The sequence below is a fragment of the Emydura macquarii genome, unplaced genomic scaffold, assembly GCF_026122565.2.
Source record: "Emydura macquarii macquarii isolate MOO-44397 ecotype Brisbane River unplaced genomic scaffold, CSIRO-AGI_Emac_v2 contig_1146, whole genome shotgun sequence".
NCBI classification, from domain to species: Eukaryota; Metazoa; Chordata; order Testudines; family Chelidae; genus Emydura; species Emydura macquarii.
Genome location: NW_027131283.1, coordinates 21,075,971 through 21,092,513, shown reverse-complemented (window position 1 = coordinate 21,092,513; position 16,543 = coordinate 21,075,971). Strand labels below are relative to the sequence as shown.

Genomic DNA, 16,543 nt, shown 5'->3' with positions numbered 1-16,543 from the left:
TCATTTACAATAATCAGGTGGCTTCGAAGGGCATGTTGTTCCTTCTTCCATCTAAATTCAAAACCAGCTGCCAGAGTCCAAAGTCGAGAGTAAAGATTTCTCTACAGACCTACCCCCCAAAAAACCCGGGATTAATTATCGAACGCCAGACGCATGAGATTTTGCTCTTTGCAGGCACAGGATCACAGTTTGTCACTTACAGGATCACAGTTTGTCACTGGAAGGAACCAGAAATGTCCCACCGGGTTTTCTCCTTTTCTCAAGGAGCCGCAGCAGAAAGCCACGGGCCACATCTTGCTGGGGGCTGAGCGCCCCTCTCGCTAGGTGTTGCTACCCCGGCCCGGGACTGCACCATGGCGGAGCCAGCAGCAGCAGCAGCCAGGGAGTGTGTGCGCGCATCTCTGTGGCCGGGGTTGCTTTCCCCATCTCCTCCGGGCTGCGGGCGGGTTGATCCCAGCAAACCGGCTGAGTTTTGCTTTGGAAAAAGCAGCTGCAGCACGCAGCAGCGCCCTGTCTCTCTCCCCCACCTCATCCCACCCCACAAGGAGCCAGGGACCCTCCCCCGCTCCCTAGCAGCCCTGAGCGCTCTCCGGCCCGGCCCCCGTGCGTCTCTCCCAGCTCCAAAGCCGGAGCCCTTCCACTGCGGCGGAGAGCCAGCCCCTGGCACCGGAAGGGGAAACGCCGCCCTGGAGGAAAGAAGAAAGGCAGTTTCTTTGCATGAAGTTTGCTCGGGACGGACTCCTCGGCTGAGCGGGGCAGGTAATGGGGCGCGGGGGGGCCGGGACGGGGCTGGCGGCAGGGCTGCCGCTCCCCTTTGCAGAGCCGCTGCCCTAGCTCCGGTCCTGCTCAGCCCAGCGGCAGGGCGCAGAGCGGGAGCGGGCGGAGCTGGAGCGGAGCAGCAGCTGCGAACTGCAGCCTTCCCTGGCTTCCAGCCTCTGCCGCCGCCGCCGCCACGCACGGCGCTGCACGGTGCCCTCCTGGCTTCACCTGCCGGGCTGCTGAGCCGGGCGGGAGCGGGGGAGCTGCCCTGCCTGGCGCGAGGGGGCTCGCCGCCGCCTTTCCCCAGCTCGCCGGCCCGGGGTGTTCCCGTGCGCCCTGGGTGGAAAGCGCCTTGAGAGCCAGCCTCGGCCGGCGCAGAGTGGGGGGAGAAGGTCCCTTTCCCCTCTGAGTCGCCTTTTGCGCGCTCTGGGGGTGGGGGAGAGACTCTTGCTCATCCCACCACCTAGCCTTGGCCTCAAGTGTTGCTAGGACGTACCTGATCCGTGCAGGATGGTGTGGTAGCTTAATGTTTTCCCGCACAGCTTCCTTTCCTTGCCTGCTGCTTTGGTGGGAGGTTTGCTTTAAGGCACGTGCTAAAATGAAGTAGGGTGGCGAGGTGAATGAGAGAGGAGGGCTCTATGCTCCTCTAAAGTAAGAATAATTACCCCTTGCCCCTCGATTTCCTAGTAAGGGTTACCAAATTTCAGTGACACCTGATTGCACTCTTCTTGAGGAGCAGCATGGGACAGAAGTGGTTCACTGGAGCCAGAGGAGGAACCTTGTGGAGTAGTGGGCCATGCAAACCCCACTTCATTTCTGTACAAGTTGAGTTTTTTTTTAAAAAAAAACTAAGCTATGCTTATTGGGCTAAACTGCTCAATGGCTCAATTCTTGTAACAAAATAATAATACCTAGTTCTAGGTATTACACTCTTCCAATAATGTGAATAAATTATTTTCTGCTACATATCCCCTTTAAAAGTGCTTGCCTAAACACAGGGTGGGTTTTTTTTTGTTTGGTTGGTTTTTTTTATTTCCATCATGGTGTTTCTTTTGGTATAGCTTATTCCTGTAAATTTTGCATCTTTATGCCAGGATAACCGTCAACACTAGGGGATTGTACTACTTTATAACGTTTTTTGAATGGCTATAGGTATAGCGGTACAAAATCTGTGTGTAGACCAACCCAAATATTGGAAATAAAGTGGAACTGTTTTAAGAAAGGGAAAGAACATATGTTGAGAGCACAAGTGAAGGCTTATAAAAAGAGTAAATGGCTTTGCATAGATCTAAATGGTTGGCTGCTTGATTATTTGCCTCCTGTAAATGTGAAGAAATCTGGAACCCATAACTGATTCCTTAATGTTTAGATTGCCACAGTATAAATGAAAATTCTGGGCCAGGTTACGTACTGCTTCCCTAGATTCAGCTATTCCCACTGATTTAAATAAATTAAGGACCTTTTATTCTCCCGTGCTTTGCACCTGATAATGTCACTTACACCAATAAAAGTGAGTGCCACGTGAGTGTAAAAACACTACCAAATCCGAATGGTTGCACTTTATACCCACTTTGTAAATAATGATATGAGGTGCAAAGCAGACAGCCAGGCCCAAGTCAATGAGTAAGGTTATGTCTCAACTTAAAACACTACAGCAGCACAACTGTAGTGCTTCAGTGTAGTCACTCACTACAGTGACAAGGGGCTCTCCAATTGGTGTAGTTAATCCACCACCCAAGGAGTCAGTAGCTAGGTCAATGGAAGAATTCTTCCATCAGCCTAACACTGTCTACACTGGGGGTTAGGTTGGCATAGGTATGTTTCTCAGAGGTGTGTGTAGACCAGTTCTATGTATAATGAGGTAGTTTTATTTAGAAATTCTTCAGAAAACAGACATTGTAATGCAGCTGAGAACAGCAATTTATTTATTTTCAAATACATGACAATGTACTCGTATGCAGAAAGATTTGCTTATACATATTGCACTCTGATGAACTCAGAGTGAAGCAAAAGATCAGGTTACAATGTGGTCCAAAGTATTTGTCATTGATTAAGTAAAAAAGATGTGCCAGGTTAACTATTATAGATACACACATTAATAAAGTGTTAATTTTCCCAAATATGTAATAGTCAATTCTTGACTGAATGGAATGCTTTGAAGGTGATCACACTGACTGCTTAGACTGAATGTGACACTATGATTCTTCTGTTTTACTGGTGACTACAATGGTTTAATTTCAGTTTCTCTTTGATTTCTTCCCCTTCACTCTTAACCCTTCTCTCTCCTATTCCTTATATGGTGTCAAATGTTGGGGGAGATTCCAACATTTTAGTAGGCTGGTCTTATTTATAGGCACTCTCTGCACTGTCTGTATAGTCCTGGGCTGTATTGCAGGTAATGATCCTCGTCTACAAATGTCTGAGCACTGCTGAGTGGTTGTTTCAAAGACGTGGGCTTGGCTGATGGAGATCAGGATATACTCCATAAAGACAGATGAAAGCCTTTTCAGTGATGGGCTTATGGCAGTGGAACATGTTACCACCAGCTATCAGGTAGAGCCCAAATCCTGCTGTCTTCTGGACACGATGCAAAATTAATCACTTCATGCAAGTGCTTACTTAATTGATTTGTGGAGTCCTGCCCTTTAAGTAAGGGTTTCTAAGGGAAGAGGAGAGCTTTGTCCCTCCACTGGTAGCTAGCTCACATAAAAATGCATACAAAGAGCATCTAGATATTATTGTTGATAGAGGCTTCTAGACTAAATGCATTTAGGCCTTGTTTACACTAGCACTTATGCCTGGAAAACTTTTGTCGTTCAGGGGTGTGAAAAGATCAACCCCTGAGTGATATAAGTTTTGCCAGCATAAGTGCTTGCGTGGACAGTGCTATGTTGGCGGGAGAGCTCTCTCTCGTCAATGTAATGTGGTTATACAAATGCTCTTATAGCATCACAGCTGCACTGATAGAGCTATGCCGCTGTAAGTTTTAAGTGTAGACTAGCTTGTACTGATGTATTATGCTTCGTGATGGGGATCCTACCTCTTTTTTTAAAATCATGAGGATACTACAGTAATAAGTGTGGTATACGAACCTACATATCGAATAGAGCAGGAGCAGATTGAATCAGGTGGCTATGCACTCAGATGCTATATCGTAGAACAGCTGTTGATACAGAGGGGCAATATGCATGTTTTTACTGCAATGTTGAGTACTAACTATTAAATTCGCTGGAGGACTGCATATTTATATTGTATACTATGGTGCAGCCTGGAAGCCCCAACTTAGGTCAGGTCCCCTTTGTACAATGATTTGGCACAAACACATAGTAAGAACAAACAGCTTACAATCCCTGATCCTAAACGTTTTAACATGCATGCTTAATTTTAGTACCCTAAGTAAACTATTCATGGTACTAAAGTTGTGCACATGTATGTTTGCAGGATTGGGGCCTAAGTAGACAAGACAGACAGAGGACAGGGGACAATTATCTTGATTTTACAGATGAGGAATACTGAAGCACAGAGAGGTTAAGTGACTTTCCTCAGGACTGGAATATTTGTACAGAGGGGTATAGCTTGTTCAGGAAGGACAGGCAGAAAAAAAAAGGGAGGAGAGGTTGCAATGTACGTAAAAAAATGTATACACTTGTTCTGAGTTACAGAGAGAGGTGAGGTGCAGAACAGTGGTCAAAGTCTCCAGATGTCGATAAAAGAGGGAAAATAGGAGAGATGTCCAAATCAGGAGGAGGAAGTGGATGAGGGAGGCATTTTTAGAACAAATAACAGAAATATCCAAGACACAAGACCTGTTGGTAATGAGACTTTAAGGCCTTGTCTACACTTAGCATTTATGCCCGCAAAGCTTTTGTTGTTCAGAGGTGTGAACCCTCCTCCTCCCCTCCCCTCCCCCCCCCGTAATATAAGTTTTGCCAGCATAAGTGCTTGTGTGGACAGCACTATGTCGGTAGGAGATGCTCTCCTGCCAACATAGCTACTGCCGATGTTAAGGTGATTTTATTATGTCGGAAGGATAGCTCCCGTCGACATAATGCAGTTACACAAGCGCTTATGCCACCAAAACTTATGTTGTTCAGAGGGTGTATTTTTTTCACAGCTCTGAGCGACAAAAGTTTGCCGCATAAATGTTAATGTAGACAAGGCCTAACTCCCCAGACATCAGTTGGAGAAGTAATATGGCCAAGCACAAAATGTCCAATAAGTTCTTGGAATGTATTTGGGATGACATTTTATTTCAGAAGGTAGAAGAAGTAACCAGAGGACTGGCCCTTTTAGACTTGACTCTGACTAACAGGGAGGAGTTTGCTTCCAATCTTCAGATTTGCAACAATTTGGGTGAAAGTGATCATTAAATGATATATTCATGATTCTAAGGACAGGAAAGAGTGAGAGCAGCAGAATAAGGACAGTGGACTTCAAAAAAGCAAATATATAAACAAACTCAGAGAACTGGGAGGTAAGGTCCCATGGGAAGAATATCTAAGGGAAAAAAGAATTCAGGAGAGCTAGCAGTTTCTGAAAGAGACAATATTAAAGGCACAACAGGAAACAATCCTTGTGAAGGAAAGATATGAAGAATAGTAAGCGACTAGTAAATGACTAATATGGCTGCATCAAGAGCTCTTTAATGACCTGAAAACCAAAAAGGAGTCCTACAAAAAGTAGAAACATAGACAAATTGCTGCGGAGTACAAAGGAGTAGCACAAACGTACGAGAAAATCAGAAAGGCTAAGGCAGAAAATGAGTTACACCTAGCAAGGACATAAAAGTTAAAAAGAAGTTATTTAAATACAGCAGGAGAAAGAGAAAGAAGGAAAGTGTAGGTCCTTTGCTTAGCAGGGAAGGAGAGCTAATAGGTTAATGTTTATTTTTGTTTCAGTCTTTACTACAAGGGTTAACTGTGACCAGATACGCAGCACAGTTAATATTGACAACAAGCAGGAGGAAACACAAGCCAAAATAGGGAAAGAACCGATTAAAGAGTATTGAAATAAGTTAGATGTATTCAAGTAGGCAGGGCCAGATGAAATGCACCCTAGGATACTTAAGGAACTAGCTCAAGCAACCTCAGAACTGTTAGTGATAACCTTTTGAAAACTCATGGAGGAAGGGTGAGGTCCTAGAGGACTGGCAAAGGGCAAATAAAAGTACCTGTCTTTAAAAACAAAGAGGACAGAGGGACCAATCAGCCTAACTTTGATACCTGGAAAGATACTGAAACAAATTATTGAACTTTCAGTTTGTAAGCACTTAGAGGATAATAGGGTTATAAATAATAATCAGCATGGATTTGTCAAGAACAAATCATGCCAAACCAATTTAATTTCCTCCTCTGATAGGGCTACAGGTGTAATGGATTGGGGGTGGGGTAATGGGGGAGGGGAAGGAGTGGACATGATGTATCTTGATTTTAGTAAGGCTTTTGTCACATCCCACATGACATTCTCATAAGCAAACTAGGGAAATACGGTCTAGATAAAAGTAGTGTAAGGTGGGTGCAAAACTCTTTGAAAGACTGGTTATCAATGGTTCACTGTCAAATGGGGGGACCATATCTAATGGAGTCTTGCTGGAGTTAGTCTTGAGTATGATACTATTTGATATTTTTATTGATGGCTTGGATAATGGAGTGGAGAGTATGCTTATAAAGTTTGTGGATGACACCAAGCTGGAAGGAGTTGTAAGCACTGTGGAGGACAGGATTAGAATTCAAAACAACCTTAACAAGTTGGAGAATTGGTCTGAAATCAACAAGGTGAAATTCAATAAAGACAAGTTCAAAGTATTACACTTAGGAAGGATAAATCAAATGCCCCACTACAAAACAAGGGATAAGTGGCTAAGCAGTAGTACTGCTGAAAAGGATCTGGGGATTATTGTGGATTGCAAATTGAATGAGAGTCAACAGTATGATACACTTGTGAAAAAGGCTAATATTCTGGAATGTATTAACAGGAGTGTCATATGTTAGACATGGGAGATAGATGTTCCATTCTGCTCAACTCTGATGAAGCTGCAGCTGAAATACTGTGTCCAGAAAGGATAAAGTATATCCTGAATGCTGAATTTTTGTATTCAAGCTCTTCTGCTCCTCAGAACGTTATTAAGATAATGTAAGAGCAGCTACACAGAGGCCAGCAGAAAGAGACCAAAAGAGAAAGACCTGTACAAGGAGAACAATACCAATAGTATACAAAGCCAGTAATATGAAGCAGTTGTGAAGAAGGCTAATATTGTTCTGGAGTAAATATATTTATAGGAGTGTACTATGTAAGGCATGGGAGGTAATTGTCATGCTCTACTCAGCACTAGTGAGGCCTCAACCGGAGTATTAAGTCCAATTTTGGGCTCCACATTTTAAGAAATATTTGGACAAATTGGAGAGAGTCCAGAGGAGTACTACAAAAATGATAAAAGGTTTAGAAAACCTGATCTGGAAAGGTTAAAAACACTAGGCATGTTTAGTCTTGAGAAAAGAAGACTGGGTGGGGGACCTGATGACCGTCTTCAACTATGTTAAGGGTTATTACAAAGAGGACTGGGATCAACTGTTCTCCAAGTGTTCTGAAGGTGGGACAAGAAGTAATGAGCTTAATCTGAAGCAAAGAAGATTTATGTTTGATATTAGGAAAAAGCTTTCCAACTATAAGGATAATTAAGAACTGGAATAATCTTATGAGGGAGGTTGTGGAGTTCTCATCACTGGAGGTTTTTGAGGACAGATTGGACAAACACCTGTCAGGGATAGTTTAAGTTTGCTTGGTCCTGCCTCAGCACAGGGAGCTGGACTAGATGACCTCTAGAGGTCCCTTCCAGTCCTACATTTTTAGGGCTCTACATGTCTTCTCTCTCACATGTTTAATTTTTATCTCCCTGGCTCTGTATTTCTGATTCTGTATATTTTGAGTTGTTTGATTTGAGCAGTGCTTTGCTATGCATTATACAGTGCTTATGTTATACAGTGTTTAAGACACATTGAACTTTGTTTTTCCACTCCTGGGGCAATAAGAGACAGAACTGCAAAGATCAACCTTAAGGTTTTGATGTAAGCCTGGTGCTTTCTGGTCACCAACTTGAAAAGCAGTTTTTAGGAATTGCTAAAAGCTGAAACATGATAGTACAAAACAATAGAGATTCAAGTCCCTAAACAGCGGGGTACTCTTATTTTAAAGTTGGATGCAAGTGTCTCAGTGTAATCTTTTAGCAAAGGGTCAGACTTGTTGCTCTCTCTATATTGCATTACCATGGAAGAGATCCAGATTCAGTAAAGTGGGCCAGTCTCATTCCTTCACACTAGAAGAGGTTGGGAGGGTGCAGCAGATGCATCCTCACTGGGTCATGCTAAGGCAAAGGAGTAACTCTGCAAGGAGATGAGCTGATGGGGAGGAGGGGGTTAAAGGAACTGCATCCACTGGCAGCTTGATGGGGTTAGCTGGGTGTTTGGGAGGCTTGAGAAGAGGGTGGAGAGTGTTTGTCCCAGACGTGTATGTAAGTTTTCTTGTTTTGCTTTTTGTAACTAGGATGTAGTGAAAAGTTCCAGAGGGGTAGCCGTGTCCGTGCCCAGGGTAGCCACCTGAAAATGCCAAGGTCAGGGCAGGCTGCAAAAGGTTTCTCCCAACACTGGTGGGTGATACTGAAGTCAGACTTCCCAACCAGCCACATACTATGCTTCTGATTCCCCAAACCGGTTATCAAGAAGCAAGTACACAAATACACAGCCCCCTTTACTGAATTTCAGTCTCCGGCCCCCAATCAGCCACTAGGTCCAGTAAAGAGACCAGTTATTTAAACTCTATGCTCTTTAGCAAAAAGGTTCCTCCTGACCCCAAAAGGGTAGCCACAGTACCAGATCAATATAAGTTTGGATCTTACCCAAAATACCACGCTGCCAGCCAATCCTTTAGTAACTAAATCTAAAGGTTTATTATACAGAGAAAGAAACAAACTATAAGAGAAATGTTAAGGGATTAAAGCAATCAGATACATACAAATGATTTGAAAGTCCGTATATATCAGGTTTCTAGAAGAATTGTGGAGTTTGCAGGCTTGTATAGTCCCTCTGGTGTACATCCAATACCTGGATGGGTCTCAGTCCTTTGTTTCACAGCTTCAGTTGCAAATGACTTGATCCAAAGGTAGAAAGGTGGCTGAAGGCTGAACCCGATTGAAGACAAAATGGCTCCCAGGCCCTGCCTTTTATGTCCCCTGGTCCTTTCCATGCTGCTTGTGGAATTTCACAGGAACCAAAATGGAGTCCAGAGTCACATGAGCAAGTCCTGGTGACTCATCAGGTATATCCCTGGCTTCTTCCCCTGGGCCCCTTGCATCTGTGAATTTCTTAATGGGTCATTAAGCAGGCTTTTGTTTTGCAGCCATCCTGTCTGGGGTGTGACCCAGACAGCACTATTTGAAATACAGATATATCAAACATATCCATAACTTCCATTACACATATAACAAATGAACATAAACATTATCATCTTACTTAGCACATCATAGCCTTTCTAACGGTACCTGACATGGCATATCTTATATAAATTATTATGATTTTGACATACTAATGTCAAACAATATAATAAATGTCCCCCCTCCCCCCAATCCAACCAGCATGACACCCCCAACGCGAGATTGGTGTAGAAGGGAGTAATCAGAGCTCCTGAATACACCTCAAGGGCAACCTTTATCCAGCCAGTGTGACACCCCTCACGCAAAATTGATGCAGAAAGGGGTGTCCCTAGACACTGCTGAATGCATCATAGGAACTTTCCCTTTTCAGTTTTGTATCATCACAGCTTTTAACAGGTCTGAAGGTTTTACAATGTATCAGGCACATGGTACATTTCTACAGTTTTTGGCATTAGCAGCAAATTACAAGACTTAACATTGGCCCTAATATTAACAGCAAAATCATGTTTAGCTAAAACAGGCTTTTTCTTTGTAAGGTTTACTATGGAGGTAACAAACAGTTGTAAGGGTTCAGTCAGCTCAATAGTGTGTACTGGCTCCAGGGTCTGACAAGATTTCCTTGGGAAAACCCACTCTGCTAAAAATAGTAAACAGAGCTGTGGCCACTGTCTCAGCCTCAAAATTGGATGAAGCTATAGCCTCAGGGTACCTTGTGGTGAAACCCACCAACACTGAAATATACTTCTTCCCATTTCTGGAAGGTCTATGGAGTGGCCGCACAATATCCACAGACACTCTGGCAAACACCTCCCCAATAATGGGAAAAGGCTGTAGGGCTATCTTCTTAGGACCCAACACAGACATACCCCCTGAGCCCTGACCAGGGTTATTCTATCTGCTACCCAAGGTCCATGAACCGGGGAATCCTGGACGCCATATCATCTCAGGCATTGGCACTTTCAGAGAAGGACTGTCAGGCTCTATGCCACCAGCACTCCTAGCTATCTTCGTGATATCACTGACTTCCTGAGAAAACTACAATCCATCGGTGATCTCCCAGAAAACACCATCCTAGCCACTATGGATGTAGAAGCTCTCTACACCAACATTCCACACAAAGATGGACTACAAGCCATTAGGAACATTTTCCCTGATGATGATATGTCACACCTGGTAGCTGAACTTTGTGACTTTTTCCTGATCCACAACTACTTCAGATTTGGAGCCAATCTATACCTTCAAGTCAGTGGCACAGCTATGGGCACCTGCATGGCCCCACAGTATGCCAACATTTTTATGGCTGACCTAGAACAACGCTTCCTCAAAACTCATCCCCAAGCATCTCTCCTTTACCTATGCTACATCGATGACATTTTCATCATCTGGACCTAGGAGAAAGAGTCCCTCGAAGAATTCCACTGGGATTTCAATAATTTCCACCCCATCATCAACTTCAGCCTGGGCCAGTCCAGACAAGAAATCCACTTCCTGGACATTACAATACAAATAAAGGATGGTCACATTAATACCACCCTATACCGAAAACCAACTGACCAAGCAATACATATCTTCATGCCTCCAGCTTCCACCCTGGACACATTACACGATCTGTTGTCTACAACCAAGCCTTAAGATACAACCGGATTTGCTCTGATTCCTCAGACAGAGACAAACACCTACAGGATCTCCATAAAACGTTCTTAAAACTACAATACCCACCTACAGCCCCAGCTAAAATCTCTCCAACACATCATTAAGGATCTACAACCTATCCTAGCAGATGATCCCTCACTCGCTCAAGCTGTGGGAGGCAGACCTATCCTTGCTTACAGACAGCACCCCAACCCTAAGCAAATACTCATCAGCAACCGTACACCATACGACAAGAATGCTAACCCAGGAACCTATCCCTGCAACAAACCCTGTTGCCAGCTCTGCCCACACATTGACTCTAGTGACACCATCACAAGTCCTAACCACATCAGCCACACCATGAGGAGCTCATTCACCTGCACATCTACTAATGTAATATATGCCATCATGTGCCAGCAATGCCCCACTGCCATCTACATTGGCCAAACCGAACTGTCACTACGCAAAAGAATAAATGGACACAAATCAGACATAAAAAATGGTAACATCCGTAAACCAGTCGAAGAGCACTTCAATCTCCCAGGACACTCTGTAGCTGACTTGAAAGTTGCCATACTTCTACAAAAAAACTTCAAAAACAGACTTCAAAGAGAAACTGCAGAGTTGGAATTCATCTGCAAACTTGACACGATCAAACTGGGTCTAAATAGGGACTTGGAATGGTTCTCTCATTATAAGAAGTAGTTGTCACTGTTCACACATTCTCACCTTCTAATCAATGGTTGTGAATAGGCCTCAACTACTCTAACGGAATGGACTTTGCTTATAGCTACCTTCCCCATTGTTGGTTCTTACCCTTGGATGTATGTGTGTGTGTGTGTATGTATATGTGTGTGTGTGTGTGTATACACACCTCCTATCTGATTTCTATTCCTTACATCTGATGAAGGGGGGTACAGCAGAAATTAAATTTGTTAGTCTTTAAAGTGCTACAGGACTCTCTTTTTTTTTTTTTAGGATGTAGTGGTTGCTTCATGACCATTTTGGGCGTCTGGACTCTCACCTTAGAATCATAGATATACCTTAAGGAAGCTGTGGCAAGGCACCTCCTTCGCCTCGCCAGGCTCAGCGTTTCCCCTTCTGGCAGTGAGGGCCTGGAGTAAATTGGTCCCCCCTGAGAGAGTTTCATTCGTCACAAGGGTTTTTTTTTCATTATTTACAAGGTGGGCCTCAGGGTAGGCCCAAGGAGTAATTTTAGCCAAACAATTTTATAAAACAAAAAAGGAATCCCTTTCCCTGCCCCACTTCTGTGGTGTTGCCTTGTTATGCTGGCCACTGGGTGCCAACCTTCCCCCAAACAGTTGGTAGTGTGGTTTCTTCCCCTTTAGGAAGGAGAGCAGCTTTTTGTGCTGCAGCCTCTCTCACTCTCACATGCCCACCCAACCAGAAAAGGGTTTTTAAAGGTCTCAGGCAGCCCTTAATTGGACTCAGGTGTCCCTAGTTGACCTGAGGTAACCTCTTCAGTTTATGGAGAAAAAGGGCTTTTACCATTTTAGGCCTTCCACCACTCTCTGGTAGCTGTCTGACTTAATCACAGAGGCTTAAATTGTAATGAAAGAGGTGCCGGGGCTCAAGCAATTTTTTTACTTTCATAACTGACCTGCCAAGCCTAGAGTTGCCAGGGCTCGGACATGGCAAGCCCTGGCACAAATTAAGCATTGCATTTGGGTCTAAACTGCCATAATGCACCATCTGTCTGGATGACTGCCAGTTGAGCTGAGTGGGGGCAATGGAGTTCTGCAAATCCCAGCATTTCCTATATTGCAAAATAGCAGGAGGAGATGGAACATCATTCAGTGGAGAGTCTGGCTTATATTGCTGAGCACGAAAAGAGGCAGAGGAGGAGCAAGGGTAACATTGCTTGGTCAGACATCCAAACTCTATATAGTACATCCTTGCTATAACACCCTTCATAATAACAAACCTTCAGATATGATGAACCCGGTCCCTGGATCCCCCTCCAGCCCCGTGGCTGCAGCAGGTGCTGATGGCTCAAGGCTGGAGAAATTGTCACCCTCCCACCCCACACACAGCGGCTCTCTTGCTACACGAAACCCCTGGCTATAACAAACAAAGAGCTTGGTTCCTGAGGGATTCCTTATAGCAAGGGTGTGTATTGTATTAGGATACTGCCTAGGAAACGGAGACTTTCCCAGAAAACAGTTGTTCATGTTATTCAGTGGTAAGACGAGGATGTCCTGGATTTAGACTTGGCAAGTCTGTCAATTGACTGGTCAGATAATATCTATTGATTGCCAATTTTTTGACCCTGCTCAAATATTTCAGCAAGAAAGCGCAATGTAGGCAGTGGCATGCCTTACTGATTTCACCACGGTGTCATTCTTTACAACTTCATGTTGTTGTGTTTTGCATTTTTCTAAGTTAGAATAATGTGATTAAGTAACATGTTTTTTTGTAATTAGACATAAGTATCTGTCTGAGGCACTGGAAACCATAGTCCTACTCTTTTTATTACTGTTGTTACTGTTCTAATAAGTTAGTGCTTGAAAATATTTGAACGATCAATTGTCCAACCCTCCCTGCATTATAAACTAAAAAAAATCAAATAGCTGCTAGAGAAGATGAAGATAGTTGAACTTTCTTCAACTTGTAGCATTGTTCCTGGGGAATATTATGTCAAATGAACACCATGGAACCGCACTGCAAAAGCATTTTAGTTAGGCCTGATGTTCACAGTTTTTATATTGTTACAACTATTTGAGTTAAGGATATGTGTGATATATATATATTTTTTTTAAATGAAAGATTTTTATTTATTTATTTTTGTAATTTACCAAAATAGCTAAATCAGTACAAGCCCTAGCCTGGACACATTTATATCAGTAAAAGATGCCTTACATGATATAGCTTATTCCCCTTCTGTACAGACAGGGTAAACTTTGCCCGTAGAAGCATCTTTATACCGGTAGAATGGTGTCCACACTGTTGCTTTAACTATTCTGTTATCATTAAAGTGCTACAACTTCTGTGTGTAGACAAGCCCTTAGATAATGAACAGTGAAATAAATGTTCAGTGGTGTTGACATTCTATTGAGATGTTCACACTTTGGGGCAAAAATATCACTGAGAATAGATCTATACTTCAAAAAATAAACAGAGCTTTGGCAGTTGGTCTCAGAACCTGGGTCAACAGACTTGGGCTTGCAGGGATCGTGTTACAGGGCTAAAAATAGCAGTATAGGTGTTCCCCTTGGGGGCTCTGGGACCCTCCCCCCTTGCCGGGTCTGGGAGCCTGAGCAGGAACATCTACCTTGCTATTTTTAGACCTGTAGGATGAGTTCCAGTCAGTTAACCTAGACTCTGAGACTCACTGCTGTGGTGTTTGGTTGTTGGTTGTTTTGCAGTGTAGATGTACCCCAAATGTGAACTCAGTGATTCTGTCTACACTAGAAGATTTTACTACTCCAGCTCTTGGGACAACTGGATTTGTAATTAGGTCCTTCAATATGCCTGATTTTTCATATGGGACTATAGATCCTGTAGATAATGGAATTTTAATATTCCTTTCCACAGCAACCTTGTGGTTTTGATTTAGTGTGGTTCTCTTCTAAAAAGTGATTTTAAATAAACTGTCTGATTCTGTGTTCATTACATCTTAATCATTTCCAGATCAAGTTTGCTCAGTTTACAAATGAGAGATTTATTTTCTCTAATTGCCAGCATCTGATTCAAGCTGGAATCTGAAAATCATGTTTGTCCTTTATTGCCTGTGATAAAGGTTCTGCAGGACAGATTCTGCCCCATTAATAGGTGGGCAACCTATTTTTTCCCCCAGATTTGACCTTTTGTACCTGTGCATTCTATTTTTATTAGTGTGGTAGTACAGTTATAATGGAGGGCAGAATTTGGCCTTGCAGTTGAAATTAAGGTATGTCTACACTACAGAGGCTATACTGGCATAGCTATGTCACTATAGCTATGCTGGCATAACCCTGTTATCTAGACACAGCCTACGCCGATGGAAGGAGTTTTCCCATCAGTGTAAGAACTATATCTTCCTGAACGATGGTAGCTAAGATGACAGAAACATATATCATAAGTGTAACTGCTTTTCTGGTTACTTGTTCAACAATGTATGTGATGCAGAAATACTAAAGATAGAAGACAGTTCAGCAAGCAGTTCTCTAGAACAGCAGTTCCCACACTTCACTGTCTTACATACTACTTTCTTTAAAAATTGATATTTGAAGTACCACATGCAAATTGCTCTTTTTTGTGCACATTTATTTTAGGTCTCAGTAGTCTTAAGTATTTCCAACTCTATTGTAAAGTAAATGTTTAAGAGAGCCTGAAATGTTCAGTTATAACATCTTTATTAAACATCTCAGGTTTTTAGATAATGAATAAAAAAGAGGAAGTAGCCATTATTGTTGTTTATGACTCTTGCATTACTCAAATTACAAGAATTAAATGACATTGTGATGACATATGCTGCTGAACTATGTCAATGGCCTGACTTTTTAACTTGACTAATTTAAATACAGAGTTCCTTCATTTTTATCTGGATTATTCTCGAACATTGTTAATGGGCAGCGGGAGGCTCTGGGCATGCATATTTAATACGAAATGTAAAGTGAATTACATGTGGCAATGGAAAAAATTATATGATGCTGTATTTCAAAACGTATAGAACATTCACTTTGTATAGCCCACTCTATGTAGTTTTCTTTCCCAACCTGTAAAAGTCTTCTGTTCTGAATCAGTCACTCTTCATGAGATTATAAGGTATTCATATTCTGAAGAGTGCTTCTGCCTGAAGCAGGGAATCGGAATTCCAGTGATATTCTGCAATCATGAGTTTCTGTGAGCTTTTAATGCAATGCTCTGTCAGTATGTGCCTGAAGAATGTCAGCAAGAGGTTGCTGGGATTTTGTTTTTGTGGTGGTTGCTCTTTGTCAATAAAAGTTTGTCTGCTTTTAAAAGGTTGGTCTACACATTGAAGTGCTCCTCATGGTGTAAATATGTAACCGTATTTAAGATGGCATTTTCCCTGTCTGCCTTCCATCAGAAGGTCTTAGATTGAAGCAAGGGAATATCTTGTTAAGTTATACAGTTCTTCTTTAACATACTTTATCCTCTCTCACCATACCTGCCACTTTCACTGACAGATTTCCACCTTTCTATAAATGTTTTTTGTCCACACATCACATTTCTCACCATTGTACTATAATGGAAAACCTTAACTCTGACCTCTCTGACATCAACGTTATCAGTAAACTGTATGATTTTCTTTGTAAAGAGTTTTGAGATCTGTAAATAAAGTATGTATATTGCATCAGTTGGAAGTAAGATATGAGATGCCAAAATATTGAGTAGATTCCTGGGATGCAGAGGCTGTGTGAATTATTTTTAACTTCTTAAAAAATATTTACAGTTTTTTAGGGGACCGGTGTGTCTACATTAGGGACTTTTGCCAGCACAACTATGTCAAGTCACAAATCACACCTCTTCAAATCCCTGACCTACATAGATATGCCAGCAAAAGTTTATAATGTAGTCCTGGCCTTAGCTGTACCATCGTCTTCAACTACTAGAATTTTCTCCAAACTCCTAGAAGTTAACAGTGACACCACACTTATTATTTTTCCATCCTGAACTCCCTTTTGTGACAGTGCTCTTCCACCCCTGTCCCCCCACCAACTGAGTCAGCCTACTCTTAGATTTGCACTACTTTTAAATGTTTCA

At 42.6% G+C, this 16,543-nt stretch overlaps 1 protein-coding gene across 2 annotated transcripts in view; it reads left to right on the top strand.

Annotated features, from left to right (window-relative positions):
- Positions 1-597: 597 nt before the first annotated feature.
- The window catches only part of SAMD3 (sterile alpha motif domain containing 3), a 74,312-nt gene continuing 58,366 nt past the window's right edge, over positions 598-16,543 (top strand). For both annotated transcript variants that reach the window (XM_067546796.1, XM_067546794.1), the window contains exon 1: positions 598-759. The gene's annotated coding sequence lies outside the window, so the exon portion shown is untranslated. The remainder of the gene's footprint in view (positions 760-16,543) is intronic.